Source organism: Podarcis cretensis (assembly GCF_951804945.1).
Source record: "Podarcis cretensis genome assembly, chromosome: 7".
In the NCBI taxonomy this organism is placed as follows: Eukaryota; Metazoa; Chordata; class Lepidosauria; order Squamata; family Lacertidae; genus Podarcis; species Podarcis cretensis.
In genome coordinates this window covers 70,890,675-70,906,464 of record NC_137176.1, presented here as the reverse complement: position 1 = coordinate 70,906,464, position 15,790 = coordinate 70,890,675, and the positions used below count along the sequence as shown (strand labels likewise).

The window sequence follows — 15,790 nt, the reverse complement described above, 5'->3', positions numbered from 1 at the left end:
TGAAAAAGAGCATCTGATGCCGTTTCTGTGCATGCGATAGCAGCAAATAATCATGTGAGTTCTAAAGGCTGAAGGGGAGAGGGAATCTGACACCCTCCCTCTTGCTGCATTAAAGCAGAAAAACAGTTTCGAAAAGGCTTTGGAATTTACATGCTTGGGCACAAATTGTGTGTGGAAATGTTTTAAGGCAGCAAACCTCTGCTCTTTGCAGAAAGGGATTGTTGTCATGAAGTTCCACAGCACATTCTCCCCCTGCCCTGGAAACTATATGTGCGAGATGATCATAAAAATCATGCCAAAATAATACAATTTTGAATCGACTGGAGACAATCGATATGCTGTTCACTGTCCATTTCCATAGAGATGCAATATTCACTTTCTATTGCCCAGTGGCGAAGCTGCATGCTCCGCTACTGGGGGCGGAGAGCAGGCGGGGGCATAGCTGGCGCCTGCGGGGGCAATGTGTGCCGCCTGTGGGGGCATGGTGCGGATCCCAGGGCATGGTATGCCACCTGCGAGGGCATGGTGCACAGCCCGCAGGGGCGTGGGGCGTGTTCTGGGGGTGTGACGCGCTGCCTGGGGGTGTGACGCGCTGCCTGGGGGTGTGACGCGCTGCCTGGGGGGCCACCACGATGGCACCAGAATAGTGGTGCTGGGGGCAGTCCACTCCCTTCGCACCCCTGTTTTCCGCCAGTGCTATTGCCTCAGTGATGTGTGGTGTTTGTGCGGCATTTTAGGCATTACGCAAAAAGGCAAGTCAATTTTTTTTAAAAAAAAGATAAAAATAAAATAAGCTCTACGAGGGAATTCCATGCAAGCAAATAGCATCTTCAAAGGAGGAATTTCCCTCAGGATCACAGCAGGAGAGGAAAGTGTTAAATCCCTCCTTCCTGCTTTCTGTGATTCTGATCATTGCCAGTGCCCTCCATTGGATGCTATTTGCATTTTTAAAAGGTGCATGTTAAATGCAAAGACACATTTAACATTGCATCTGGTTTCACCCTCATCCACACATTTCAGACACTCACACAGGACATTCACCACCTTCACTGGTTCTGATATAAGTGGAATATAAATTAACAAACAAACAATAAAATTCACTGGGAAACATTGTTTGCACATGCCTCAAACTTTTCTTAAGGAGGGATCTCTGAGCTCATTCCAAGCAGACAAAGCAAAAGCAACCTGCTGGTGGTAGGAAGGAAATCAAAACGTGGACCTATATTTGACCAAAGATCATAGTTTTTCTAGCTTCTTAGATCTGAAGCAGTCTCGGCCTTGGCCCAGTACACCTGAAGAAGCCACCCCCATTGTTCAGCTCGGACAGGGAACCAAGCATAGGGCCTTCTCGGTTGTGGCACCTGCCCTGTGGAATGCCTCCTATCAGATAAACAACTGTCTGACTATTAGAAGGCATCTGAAGTTAGCTCTGTATAGGGAAATTTTTTAATGTCTGATGTTTTACCATTTTTTAATGTGCTGTAAGCCACCCAGAATGGCTGGGGAAACCTAGTCAGATGGGTGGAGTAGTAATAATAATAATAATAATAATAATAATAATAATATTCCAGCCTGATGACTCTCAGATTTTTTTTGGACTCCCATCACCTCTGACCATTGACTATGCTGGATGTTGAGAGGTGTATTCCAAATGCATCCGAAGGGCCTCAGGTTGGATTAAAAACAAACTTGACTTCAACTTGCCCCACTCTTTGGGAAAAGGAAATGCTAGCACTTCCTTAGCAAGCTTTGTTTGTTGCCATAACAGACTTTACAGACGAGTTGCTGGGGCTGTTATGCAAGTACGGGTTATTGCCCAAAGAGCTAACAAATGGTTGTAATTATATCTATTCTGTAGCTTCCCAGCGGTGGCTCTGACAGCACGGGCAGCTTTTTCTGCACATCAAGTACTCCAGTTCTGTCCCGCCCCCTTTATTATACATCGTGAGAGCCTTTACACCCAGCGATTTCCATGGTCATCCAAGGAATTTGTGGGAGGCACTTTTTGCTGAACGCTTCTGTTGCTGCCGGCGAGCCACTTGCAAAATAAATAAATAAACTGGCAGGCTTTTATTATAGCCGCGTGTAAATAGCATGATTCCTCCAGCAAATTATAGTGTGCGCTCTCAAATTTCCTTCTGGTCTTGCAGAGCCATTGCTGAGGATGCATTTCTCCTAACCCCCCTCCACTTCACGACGGAGTTTCAGCTTTGGAAGGCTCAAGCAGCTTGCAAGTGAAGGAAAGAGGAAAGGGCAGGATCAGGACAGGATTGGCTTATCATGTGGAAAGGCTGATGTGCACCAAATCTGGAAAACTATAAACAGGACATCCTGCAACCAGCAGCCCATTAGAAAAGTCTGTTCCATACAATGCACAAAAAGTTGAGAGGTTTGAATTGCCTTTTTGGAACCCTTCACCCATGACCAGAAGATGTAGGAGAAGTCACAAAGCAGGGATAGAAGCTTCTCCAACGAAAGAAAGAGGAAATAGAAACAGAAACGACAAGATCCTCGCTCATCACTATATCATAACATGGTAGCTTTTCATGTACAGTGTTGTTCATGCGTGATTCTTTTATTTCCCTGTCTCAGTGCCCATTAAGACCAGAGAAGTAATAGCTATTATCCCCCCAAGGCTGGAGGGAATTCCAATAGCCTGCTAAACATAAGGAGCAAACTGCCCGTAGAAAGGCCAAACTCTTATGTGTGGTCTAAATCAGGGCTGGGCCTCTGAGATGTCATAGGACTCCAAATCCCATCATTCCCAGCCAACACTGCCAGTCACAAGGCATGATGAGAATTATAATCCAACAACATCTATTTATATATATATATATATATTTATTAAAATTTTTAAACATAAATGCAGAAATAAAAACAATGAAACATATATCATAACATATTTTCTTAGCTTCATTGGACTCCCTCACGTCTCCCGCTCCCACTTGCATAATTGTCAATTCTTACCCGCAATTTATCATCTTGTTTACATTCTTATATCCCATTCATTTAAAATATAATCTAATAATCCTCCCAAAGGTTTATGTTTTTTCCTCAATCTCACTTGTCATCCTAATTCCATCTAGTTTAGTGGTGCTCAATTATTTATGATCTAGCATCCTTCTTAACATTCAACCAAATTACAATGCTTTTTTAAACAAATCTTAAATTTCTTCCAGTCTTCTTCAACCTTCTCTTCTCCCAGGTCTCGGATTCTGCCAGTCATCTCGGCTAGTTCCATATAGTCTATCAGCTGCATCTGCCACTCTTCCAGTGTGGGTAGATCTTGGGTTTTCCAGTGCTTAGCGATAAGTATCCTTGCTGCTGTTGTTGCATACATAAAAAATGTTCGGTCTTTCCTTAACACCTTCTGGCCGACAATACCCAAAAGGAAGGCCTCTGGTTTCTTAGTGAAGGTATACTTAAATACCTTTTTCAGCTCATTATATATCATTTCCCAGAAAGCCTTCACTCTAGGGCAGGTCCACCAGAGGTGAAAGAATGTTCCTTCATTTTCTTTACATTTCCAACATTTATTATCAGACAAATGGTATATTTTGGCAAGTTTAACTGGGGTCATGTACCATCTATATATCATTTTCATTACATTTTCCTTCAAAGCATTACATGCAGTGAAGTTCAACCCAATGGTCCACAACCTTTCCCAGTCCTCAAACATAATGTTGTGCCCAATGTCCTGTGCCCACTTTATCATAGCCGATTTAACCATTTCATCTTGTGCATTCCATTTTAACAGCAAGTTATACATTCTTGAAAGTACCTTAGTCTTAGGCTCTAACAGTTCTGTTTCCAACTTCGATTTCTCCACCTGGAACCCTAGCTTTTTGTCATTTTTAAAAACTTCTTTAATCTGAGCGTAGTGTAGCCAGTCTCGCACTTTATCCTTCATTTTCTCCAAACTCTGCAATTTCCAATTGTCTATAATCCAACAACATCTAGAGCAGCCTTCTCAACTCCCATTATCCCTTGCTACCATGACCAGTTGTCAGAGTTAAAGGGAGTAGTCGTTCAAGCTGGGGACCCAGAGGAAAGCAAGCACCAGCAGAGCTGTCCCTTTGCTGGCCAATCAATGGGGTCAGACTGACCTCCTACTTCCCACGATGTTCTCCCTGTGAGGTAGGGGGTAGAGGCCCCTTGGTGCTCTGGCTGGTGTCTTCAGAACAAATTGGGTGAGGATGCAGGGCATGGATGCCTGAAGGAGGGGGGAAAGTCCCTTTGCAGAATCAGAAATTATTGTATGGATGTGATGTGCTAGATACATACTGCCCAAGAGAGTAAGGGAGCCAGTGTGGTGTAGTGGTTAAGAGCGGTAGACTCGTAATCTGGTGAACCGGGTTCGCTTCCCTGCTCCTCCACATGCAGCTGCTGGGTAACCTTGGGCTAGTCACACTTCTTTGAAGTCTCTCAGCCCCACTCACCTCACAGAGTGTTTGTTGTGGGGGAGGAAGGGAAAGGAGATTGTTAGCCGCTTTGAGACTCCTTAGGGTAGTGATAAAGCGGGATATCAAATCCAAACTCCTCCTCCTCTTCTTCTTCTTCTTCTTCTTCTTCTTCTTCTTCTTCTTCTTCTTCTTCTTCTCCTCCTTCTTCTTTTTCCCAAAGACCACAACAAGCTTCCTTTGGTATAAATGCTGCTGTCTTCTCCTACAGCAAATTCAAATATCTCTCTGGAGTCCTAGAAGGATTAAAGATAATATGAGATCTGTTTCAGATAAAAAGTTCTGCTACAAACCAGCCCACAGACACATGTGCTTAAGACAGCTTGGAAACAAAAGGACTTGAGAGTCAGCGCCTGGTGGGGCAGATAAAGATTATAGTCCTTATGTCCCAGATTAATTCTGCATCTCCTCACCAAGTTGCTAGCTCTCTGCGTGTCTAGAGGATCTCTGTAAAGATATCCTTTGATCCGAGTGCTACTAATCCTTGTGACTAATGCAAAAGTGCTTTTTCGAAAGGAGAAGCTGTAATTTGCTCGCTATGAAATCTAATCAGAGAGGGCCGGAACGTAACTTTATAGCAACCACAAGGAGATGGAACATTGTACAAATAAGGGATCCTGGGACAAGCTACTTAAGTAATTCAATTTCGGAACCAAAACAGATTACGCTGTTTGGAAGAAAACAAAACTGCTGTGAAGGAAAAGGTCCAATCTCTCCCCACACTCTTTCCCTGTTGCTTCCAACTTTATTGTAGAAGTGGAGACTGGCAGCAGCATATTTCTAGCTGAGACGTTTGACTAGAAGCGATTATTCTTCTAGGTGACATTTCGCTGTAATTACACGGTTCTTCAGTTATACTGGAGATAATCATCAGCGTGACCTTCAAGCGAGGGATGTGGAAAGTGCCTTATAAAAAATGATAGAATTTCCGGCTTTAAACTATTCTGGGTACGGAAGCCAAAATTGAGGAGGGTTGGGGGGGACATCTACTGCTTACTGCTGTAAACCGTTAGATGAAAAAGATATATAAATATGAACTGAGAAGACGTGAGGGATTTGTTTGTATAAATCGTAATGTCTGTAACACATCGGCCTTCCTGTATTCTGGGCAAGGGAGAGAAGCACACTGAAAACATGGCCTTCAGTTTCCGTGCTTCAGCCTTTTGTGCTGTGTTGGATCATGCGAGGATAGTTTTTCTTTATTCTCTGCCTCCACTTCCCTGACCAGGAGCCCATGAATCCACTGTTTTATAAAGGGCACACATGGTACAGTCCCAAAGCCAAGCACATTAGTAGTGCCTCTGGTGAGGGACATGTCATGCTCCTTCTGGGGTCATTTGCCCATCTTTGGTCCCCACCCTGCACTCAGCTCTCACCTGTGGCTCCTAGAAGCTGTCAACATGCGGCAGTGGCCACATCCTGGGAACGGTTTTGACTGGCAGGCTAAACCAGGTGAAGGTAGCTGATAGGTCTCAAACCCTTGGTGAGTCAACGACTTCACTTGTGTGCGAAAACAGGCTCTGGCAGGTTGAGCGGACAAGACCAATAGTGGGTCCAATGGTCAAGAAGGCAGCTTCTGCATGTGCTGTAGAGGGAAGTGAAGGGCAGGTAGGGCTTGTCAACCTGGGAAGGCAGCCCGTTTAGGAGGAAAGCTCTGGTCCTAAACCTTAGCTACCTTGTGGGATGCCTTTGGGAGAAGAAATAGCTAAGGAGGAAAACCTACACAAATCTGGAGCGGAGTCCCTAAAATGGTTGGATGGTGCTTTGTATTCCTCCTCCTGGCAACTCCTGCAGCCAAGCTGGTGCCAAATGTATTGCTCTGCTTTCCTTTGGACCACATCAGCTGAGAGGGGGGATCTTGTCATCTGGGTAGACCAGGACCTCCCTACACATTGCCCAGCCTTGCATCCCAGGGAGGTTGGTGCTGCTGACACAGTAGTTTGACTTCATCCCTGGAGGCACCCTCTCGACACAGATGCCAAAAAACACAAGACCGTCCATGGAATTCAATGCATAATCTCATGTGATGTTACAACATGGCCAGTGCTAAATGCTGAAAGGTTTAGTTACCACTGGCAGCAGGGTCAATAGCATACTATGGGCTCCTGCAAATCCTGAAACAGAAGATGTCTGAAGGGTCACAGCAGAGGACGTTCCTCCCCCACACGAGCACGGGAGCCAAGGGGGCACCTCCAGGCCTTCTTCTCAAAGCCTAGTTAGTGCTTGCCCAGCTTTGAAAATGAGGGCTCTGGGATGCTGCAAGACTTATTCCTCTTTCCCAAAACCCAGTGCCTCCCTTACCTATCTTTGGGAAGGTGGCGAAAGGGTTGCAGGTGGGGTCAGGATGTCAATTTTTGGCCACACACAAGGCGTCATATTATCAAGGTCCACCCCTGGCCACAGGTTCTCCAACCCCTGAAGCAGATCTGCTACCTCATATCAAATCCTGCATATTCTTGTTATAAAACTACTTTGAGGGATTTTTTAAAAAGTGCTGTATAACTTTTATGAAGTAAGGAACAATTTTTATTATTATTATTATTATTATTATTATTATTATTATTATTATTATTATTACTATTCTAGCCCTTCCTCTCAAAGGAACCCAGGGCAGCAAACAACAAAGTAGTTCAACAATTCAATTTAAAAACATATTTAAATAATTAAAAAATAATCAGTAACAAAATCAAACCATCACAAATTCTCCCAGTGAATAGTGTCAAAGTTGCGAGAACAGTAGTTGATTTAGAAATCAAGTTCTCCAGCAATCAAATTAGACTTTTTCATTGCAACTCCAAAAAAGAGAGTTGGCAGTACCCTGTTGAAGGGGAGGGATGTCGGAAAGGACTGATAAGATGCTTCGTGTTAAGTGTTAGTCTTCCATTACAACACAAGCCTGCATAAACTGCACCCACGGAGGTTTAAAGAGGGTCTTAGAGCACCCACCAGAATGATAAGATGCTTATGAAGAAGCAGACTTCTCTCCCCACCCTCCACCCCACCCCAGTTTGTATTAAGCTCTTGCCATCCTCAAACAACATGAAGGATTTGCCAGAGTAAAACGGGAAAGGAACCAATGGAGAACATTAAAGAAGAGTGATTTTCAGTTTGCAGAGGTGGGTGATTATCTTCTAGCTGTAAGCCAGCAAATAAGGGGCACAACTGAATGCTTCCGAGTCCCGTTCATTTCGTTGTTATCAATGGCACTTAAAACATGCTTGGGAACCACAGGTGCAACACAGGTGCATAGGTAATGCCAAGAGCAAACTGGATGCATTGATGTAGCTGCTGGACTGCAGCCTTAATCTGTGCTTTCACCTGATCACATGCCTGAGCTCCTCCTCTTGATTTCAGTAGGTTTCAAACACCCTCGCACACATACCCAACCTGGGGTTTAGGTATTCTGGAGAAGCCTAGCCAAATGGATGTAGGAATGTCATAACCCAAGCATATTGGATATTTAGGTGACTGATATACAGGCTGAATAGTAGGGGACATTTGGTAACCCAGTCAGGTAGAATACCTGATTTGAATGCATGGTCTGAAGCCCTGGGATTAAATATAAATAAATACAAATTTACATAGCCAAGTATGGCTGCAGCATCTTTTAACTTGGGCCTGGTTTCTGATATGGACTACAGAAATGGTGCAATAGCTCCTTGCTTCTGACCTGTGCAGAGGGGTAAAGACAGCCTATTTTAGTCTGCAGCTGTTGGAGGAAGGAGGCCGATTACTTTTTCATAGCCATGATATTACTTAAAAGACTCCAGCGGTTCCTCTGCTGAGCCTTTGTTAGATCAACTGCACTTTTCTTTACGTATCATGATGACTACGGCCGTGGCAAATTACAGTCAGCTCGCAGCTGTGTGGAACAGAACATTGAAATGGAAATAATCTGCAAGTGGAAAAAAATTATTTGCTGGGGGAAAAGAAAGGTTGTTGGCTTCTGAATTGTATAAGGAGGTAGGGGGAAAAATATATCCAATATAGGAAAACAGGCCACTGAGCTACCTTTGTTCAGCAGTACAAACTTGGGGGTGGCTGCATTTCACAATAGCAAAAATGAAGTTCTCTTTATTACTAATGTCAGAAGAAGTCAGACATTAAAATAAGTAGATAAAAACATGGCATTAATGAAAGGGCGGCTGCTTTCAATTATCTGGTAGATCTTTTCCTTGTCTAATATCCCTGGTGTGATATATATTTTGGTATGTAGCTCTGTGCAGAGAGCCAATGTGGTGTGGTTGTTAGAAAGTTGGACTAGGACTTGGGAGAACAAGGTTCAAATTCACACTCCCTGAGTGAGCTTGGACTAGTCACTGCCTCTCAGCCTAGCCCACCTCACAGGGTTGTTGAGAGGATAAAATCGGGATAGGGGAGAACTGCGTAACCACCTTCAGCTCCCTGGAGGAAAGGTGGGGTATAAATGACATAATAATAAAATAAATAAAATGGAGGCATGTATGTGTTATGTTTCCAGTGGTCTGTGTTTGCCTGAGCTTGAGTCTAGATTAAGGATTCGGGGTGCCTGTGTTCTGATTCAATACATTATATCCAATCACAGAACATTTCAGGATTTGGGCCTCTGTGATTGGCCCTTCTGTGATAAGGTCCGTATAGTTAAAGCTATGGTTTTCCCAGTAGTGATGTATGGAAGTGAGAACTGGACCATAAAGAAGGCTGATCGCCGAATAATTGATGCTTTTGAATTATGGTGCTGGAGACTCTTGAGAGTCCCATGGACTGCAAGAAGATCAAACCTCTCCATTCTGAAGGAAATCAGCCCTGAGTGCTCACTGGAAGGACAGATTGTGAAGCTGAGGCTCCAGTACTTTGGCCACCTCATGAGAAGAGAAGACTCCCTGGAGAAGACCCTGATGTTGGGAAAGATGGAGGGCACAAGGAGAAGGGGGCGACAGAGGACGAGATGGTTGGATAGTGTTTTCGAGGTTACCAGCATGAGTCTGACCAAGCTGCGGGGGGCAGTGGAGGACAGGAGTGCCTGGCGTTCTCTGGTCCATGGGGTCACGAAGAGTCGGACACGACTAAACGACTAAACAACAACAACAACAAGATTGGCCCTTAAACTCTGAGATATGATTCGCAGCTTGGAAGTTTAGACAGTCAGTCACATTGGGAGTGGGAGTAGCCCAGGCCTTCAGAAATATATATAAGCAGTTGCTTTGCCCCTGTTGTCCAGTTCTGTTATTCAGTATAGGTTCTTGCTGTTATTACTGTGTCTTGCCTCATGGTTTCCCCGCCTCTGTTCCATTATAAGTGCCTGGAGTCATCAGCATTTCTTATTGCGATGTACTTCCTGCTCTCTGCTGGTGGTGCTCTGTGGTCTACATTGTGTTGATAGATAAGTTGTGGGAAGACTGGGGAAGGAGGAGAAATTTTGCTCTGTTCACATTTTGATGTGATTTGCACTTAACTTGCAGTTCCCAAGCCGACACATGAACCGAAATGCAGCTATCTCTTTAAAAAAACCCCCACAGTTCTCTGAATTTGGCAGTGCAGTTCTGTAACCCAAAAGGGTGTACATTTTGGGCAGAGTGCACAAAAAAATGCATATCTCAGTGCATAGTTTGACCACATGGAGATGTGTAGATTTTAACTGCGAGCAGTGGTGGGATGCAGATTCTTGTTCAATTGTATACTGTTGTGAAATATACTCAGAGTCGAGTGTGGATTTCATGCTCTTTATTCAGCTCATAGTAGTGAGGAATGAAAGTTCCTCCAAAATATCTGCTTTATATACATTATTTACACAATGGGCCGCACGTGATTGGCTAATTCTGGGATTCTCCTGCAGGTCAATTAGGTTGCGGATTCACTTCCACCTGGAGCTGGATTGGGTGGCTCCTGCGGACCAATCATACTGCTGCATTGTTCTAGGACCAATCAGACTGCTGCATTCTGAATCCTATTGTTCTAGGACCAATCAGACTGCTGCCTTTTGGATCCTATTCAACTCAGTACATAACACCTTGCATGGAAACCACTTCACGGATGGTGAGAGGTTTTAGGGATGTAGGGCCTATGTAGATTTGCTTTGCTTTGGAGAGAGGTCACTGAAGGATTAGTAGGATTAATGCACCTCTGTGTATTTGTGAATATACAGGCTGAGCCTGGGTGGAGGTACACCACTCCAACAGACAACCCAGGTCCACTGCTTGTGCATCCGATCTCCAAAGAGATGCCCAGAATCCCAAGATGCTTTTACAATATCCCGATTCAGCTATGTATTTTATTACTATGCCATTTCTTTTCATGCATGGACCACAACATTCTTGACTGGGAAGGAATCTTGCCCTTTCTATGATCATTCCCTCCATTCAGAATATCCCCCAAAGATGATATTGCATCAAGAAGCAATTGGCTAACTATTTAGCTCCCACGACACCTATATTTGCCACCTGTCATGAATGCTTTAGCTGAGATTCCTGCACTGCAGGCAGTTGTCCTAGAGGAGGACCCTTCCAACTCTACAATTCTGTTAAAGGGATGTGCCAGAGTTTCTGTATTAATCCTTTCGTGTCCACCCCGCCTAAGCCTATGCCACTTGTGATTTCATGGCCTATTCATATGGAACAATAAAAGAGACAAGATAAACCTGGCAATACCTGAAATAAATCTCTGGGCTGCATCCAACTAAGGTCTACTCAGAATAAACTCATTGAAAACTTAGGTTCAAAACAACAAGGAGAGTGGGTTCCAAATCTCAGCTACAGCCATGGGAAAAGGCCCCTTTCTCCCATTTCCACCAAATGAGCTTCAGTTGCTGATAGGACTGAAAGAATGGTCTCTGCAGTAGACCTCACCACTCAGGCAGGCTCATATATGTAAGAAAATGGCTAGTTCCAAGGCAGCCATTTTGAAATCTCTTCTTCTCCCATTCAAAAGTGGAAATGGCACCCTTGTCTTAACCATGGACATGCTATGGAATCTTGAGCTAGGTGTCACCTCTTTCTGCCTAAATTTTTAATCTGTAAAATTAGAACTCTTTTATCTCATCTGATTGTTCTTAGGGTCAAGAAGAGCGACATGTACTCAGATCTGCCCTTTTAAAATTAATGAGGCTTAAATGCAGTTCAGCTGTGTTGGTTCATTACCAGAATCAGTGAAGTATTTTGAAAATCACTGGTGATTTAGATATGATTAATAATAATTCAGTGTCGCCAATGCTGTCTTGCTGTTCTTTTCTTGGCCTTTAAAAAGAATTTCCTTAATAATTCTATTACTAGATTATTTATATTTTGAAATGTCCGTCATCCCCCCCCCCTCTCTATCAGCTCATATCTTTATTGGGATGCAGCAGTTACAACTTAATGGGCAAATTTAATGGAGGTCAGAAGCACACTGTACATTTTCAGTTTCACAGTGTTCACAAACCAAATAAATAAATTAAATGTATCTGGAAAAATAAACACAGTTTAAAATTACATGCAGCAGTCATATATAGATAAATCTGAATCAGTTTGCATTCAAAGTTACTTTGCAGTTTCCCAAAACATTGTGAGAACAGAAACACAGCCATTCATTGACATGTACACTTCTCTGAATTTGACAATGCAGTTCTCCAGCCAAGTCATGTGTACAAAAATGCATATACTAGGGTAAAAATGTGCATATAAATGCATGTACAGCTGGCCTGCAGCTTAGGCGGGTGTTTGGTTCTAAGGGTAATGTGTATATGTGAAAATCATGCATAGCCAAAATCATGTTACTCTTGGAGCCACCCCATAGCTAGCGAAGGAGGCACCAGAAGAAGCCTCAGAGCCAGGGAATTGGTGGTGGGACAATGCTGTGTTGTCAAAGGGAGAAGAGGGAACAGACTGGGAGGAGGAGATGTTGGAAGCTGAAGAGGCAACAGGATTTAGTGTGCAGGAATAGGCTGTGGCAGAGAGCAGTCCATGCTCAGAGACAGAAGCAGAGGCTGAAGAGGAGAGGGATGAAGAGGCAGCAGTGAGGCAGGCTGCTGAAGAATCCAGGGAGTCTTCTCCACCTGCTGAGACCAGCTCCCCTTCCCACTGGTCTCCCAGAACACAGAGAGAAATGAAGAAGGCAGAGCAAAGAGAGACAAGACGAAGGAGCCTCAGGTTGCTGGGGAAGGGCCCAGGGGAGGAGCCGTAGAGAGCGGTGGGAAGACGGAGGCCTTCAGTTCTCGCAACTGCCTCATTGGAATAAGACGTAATGGGAAGAGTGGCAGGGATCACTAGGCCTGAGCTGCTTGGTTTCTTTGAATAAAGAGACAACTTCACTGACACTGATGTTTTTATTACTGACCTACTCCGGTCTCTGGCTCCTGACACAAGTAGGCCTTGCCCAGAAGCTAGGACAAGCACATAAAAGCACATTTGTGTGTGTGTGGGTCCACCTGGGGTAACCGGTGTAAAAAGCTCTTGGCCTTGCTTCTCAAGCAAGGCATGATCAGTGTGCTAGCTCTGGAACTGTTAGGGATGCCAACACAAGACCTTGCAGGACAAACTGGTTTCCCATGATATCTCTTGAGAGCATCCCCAGCACTGCTAGAGATGGTGTACTGAGTAGCGGAAGTAAAGCCCTTTCTGTGCTGTGTTCATTTGGTGAACTATTTCTAAAGAAATATGATCAGATTGCACAGCTGCTTAGGTAGAGTGCTGGCTTTTGGTTTGGAAAAGATTTTGAACTCTCAGACACCCATTAAGGACTGCAGTTCTTTTATTTTGACAAATCATTAGAGACTTCATTCAGTCGATAGCATTCCAGATTTCCCTTTGTCAAGTTCAGTGGCCTTGTTGAACAGCTGCAGCAACTGTCTGCAAAAAATGAATAGGCTAATTTTAGATCATGTATATCTCTGGAGAAATGTTATTCAATGTTTATATTTAAGTGAGAATACTCAATGCTATCAAAGAATCACTGAGCAGTACTTGTTCCAATGGGAAGTGCTGTGCTAGGCTCATCAAGGACCAGTTTTATTATGCCTGAAAGTACTTAAAAAGAACACAAGCTGCTGAACTGCCACGGGTTCAAGGAATATTAACATCTGTGTGCTTGCCTGTTCCTTGCTGATAGATGAAAACTTTAGATGAAAGCCTAATTTATTTATTGTTTTGTGGAGCATTTTATGAATTGTGGAGCAGAACAATTTCACCTTTGGTAGTCCCAAAACATTTTTTTTTTAAATCAGGTGATTTTGGCATGGGAAAATGTCTTGCCTTCATAACTTCAGGAATATCAGATAATGTGACCAAGTGAATGCAGCATAGCTTTCATGTTTCCCATAGGCATCTGGGTGGTCACTGTGAGGACAGGATGGTGGCCGGATCCAGCAGCAGTCTCCTTATGCTCTTAGTTATGGAGGTAGAGGAAGAGTTGGCCACTAAGCCCAACCACCTGCTCAGGGTCAGAACTAGAGCACACTCAATGGGTCAATGTGGCCATACAAAGACAAGCTATACTGACAAGGTTCACAAGGAGATTTATCAGTCTGAGGCTTGAAATGGATTATCATTCTCCAACACCATCCCACAAAGTATTGAAAGTGGTATGATATGGAGCTATCATTGTATGTGATATGTGCCCTGGCCACTTCCAGGCTGTCATTCAATCAATCATATGGTGTTCAATTATATGCTGGCAATGTTAAGTTTCACAATTAAAGGTAGATTTGGTACTCTTGCGCTACAAACTCCTTTAAAAAACACGATATTTTTGCAGTAAGGAAAGTGACAGAGAAATTCCCTGTAGAGTGTAGGGCAAGAATAGCTTGACACAATGCCATCTAGCATCTGAATGAATGAATAAAAGAATGAAAGCGCAATAAACAGTGGACACATAGTGAAAACAAACAGGACAGACACTTGTCCATTTAGACGTAAACCCCACTGAGTTGAATGAAAGACTCCTAGGAAAGTATATAGCAGGGTTGTGGAACCTGTGGCCCTTCAGAAGTTGCTGGACTCGAACTCCAGTCATCCTCAGTCAACATAGCCAATGGCGAGGGATCGTGCAAGCTGTAGTCCAACAACATCTGAAGAGCCACAGGTTCCCCACAGCTGCTCTGATGGACCAGCTTTCACTGCTGGACTTGACAGCTTGAGAGATTGGGTTTCATTCTCTGCTCAGCCATGCCATGAAGGTCACTGATCTTTGGCTAATTGCTATCTCTAGCCTAGTCCATCTACCAAGACTGCAATGAGGAGTAGTGGCACCAGAAAAAGGGGAAAGCACAGAAGGGTCAAATTATATTTCTAGGTGTGTGAGTTGAGCTCCTTGTTGGGAAGGCACTTGCTCTCCTGCTGCCTTCTGGGGCCACCCATGAGCAAGGTTAAAATGCGGGTGGGTGGGTGGGTGGGTGTGGGTTGTGGGTTGCCATATATGCAGTGGTGGAGGAACCCTCTCCGGCACCCGGGGCGGGACGCCAGGGGGCGGGGCAAACTGCTTGGTGGCACACGTACGATGTCTGTACGGACTGCGCACGTGTGGCATCCCATACAGAGTGTGCATGAAGGGGTGCTGCACGTGCGCACTCTGTATGCGCTGCCACTTGCGCAGTGTCCATATGGGCTGCTGCTCGTGCACGTCTTCCATCCGGGCGACTGTATGGGTGGCCGTGCAACCGGCATCCCGTATGGAGTGCGCATGCGTGGTTGCCCATACAGACACCTGTATGGATGGCGCGTATGAGCGGCAGCCCGTACGGTCACTGTGCGAGTGGCGCCCATACTGACTGCACGCGCCCTTGGCCACTCTACAGCTGGGGGGAGGCAGGGGCCATCTTGTCACCACCCCCAGAATGGCACCCAGGGTGGCCTGCCCCCTCCGCCCCCCACTTTGTACACCCCTGCATATATGTTGCTTTGAACATCTTGGAGGAAGGCTAATAGCTATATAAATAAAATTTCCCTGTGAAAGGTGCCTTCATTCCACGTCCCCCTTTACCATCCCTTTGAAAATTATAGGAAGACATCTGAAAACACAGCATTTTTCCTTCCTAGAGTTAACCACTCTTTGCAGTGCGGATTCGACTCTCAGCTCATTATTCACCTATAGAATCTCCTCGATTCAAATGTGTTGCTCTTCACGGCAGAGCAATGTGTGCTGCCTACAATGTGCTGTTATGCAGGGCTCAGTTAATTCTTTGTCTGCCCCTTTTCCTTTGGCAGCTGACTGGTGAAGTCCCCGTGGAGTTAGATCCATGTGGTGTGATGCATTGTCATAGGACAATTGTGGCCTCCTTTGTCCGTTTCTCAAGCTGTCAAGTTCCCTGCCTTTGGGGCTTTCTTTTTCTCTTGGAGTTTCCATTGTGGCCTGGTTGCCGCTGAAGATCTCACAAACCCAGT

At 44.6% G+C, this 15,790-nt stretch overlaps 1 protein-coding gene across 1 annotated transcript in view; it reads left to right on the top strand.

Moving 5' to 3' along the window:
• Positions 1-4,318, top strand: part of RRM2B (ribonucleotide reductase regulatory TP53 inducible subunit M2B) — an 89,327-nt gene extending 85,009 nt beyond the window's left edge. The window contains exon 10 of the transcript XR_013841090.1: positions 4,301-4,318. The gene's annotated coding sequence lies outside the window, so the exon portion shown is untranslated. The remainder of the gene's footprint in view (positions 1-4,300) is intronic.
• Positions 4,319-15,790: the final 11,472 nt, after the last annotated feature.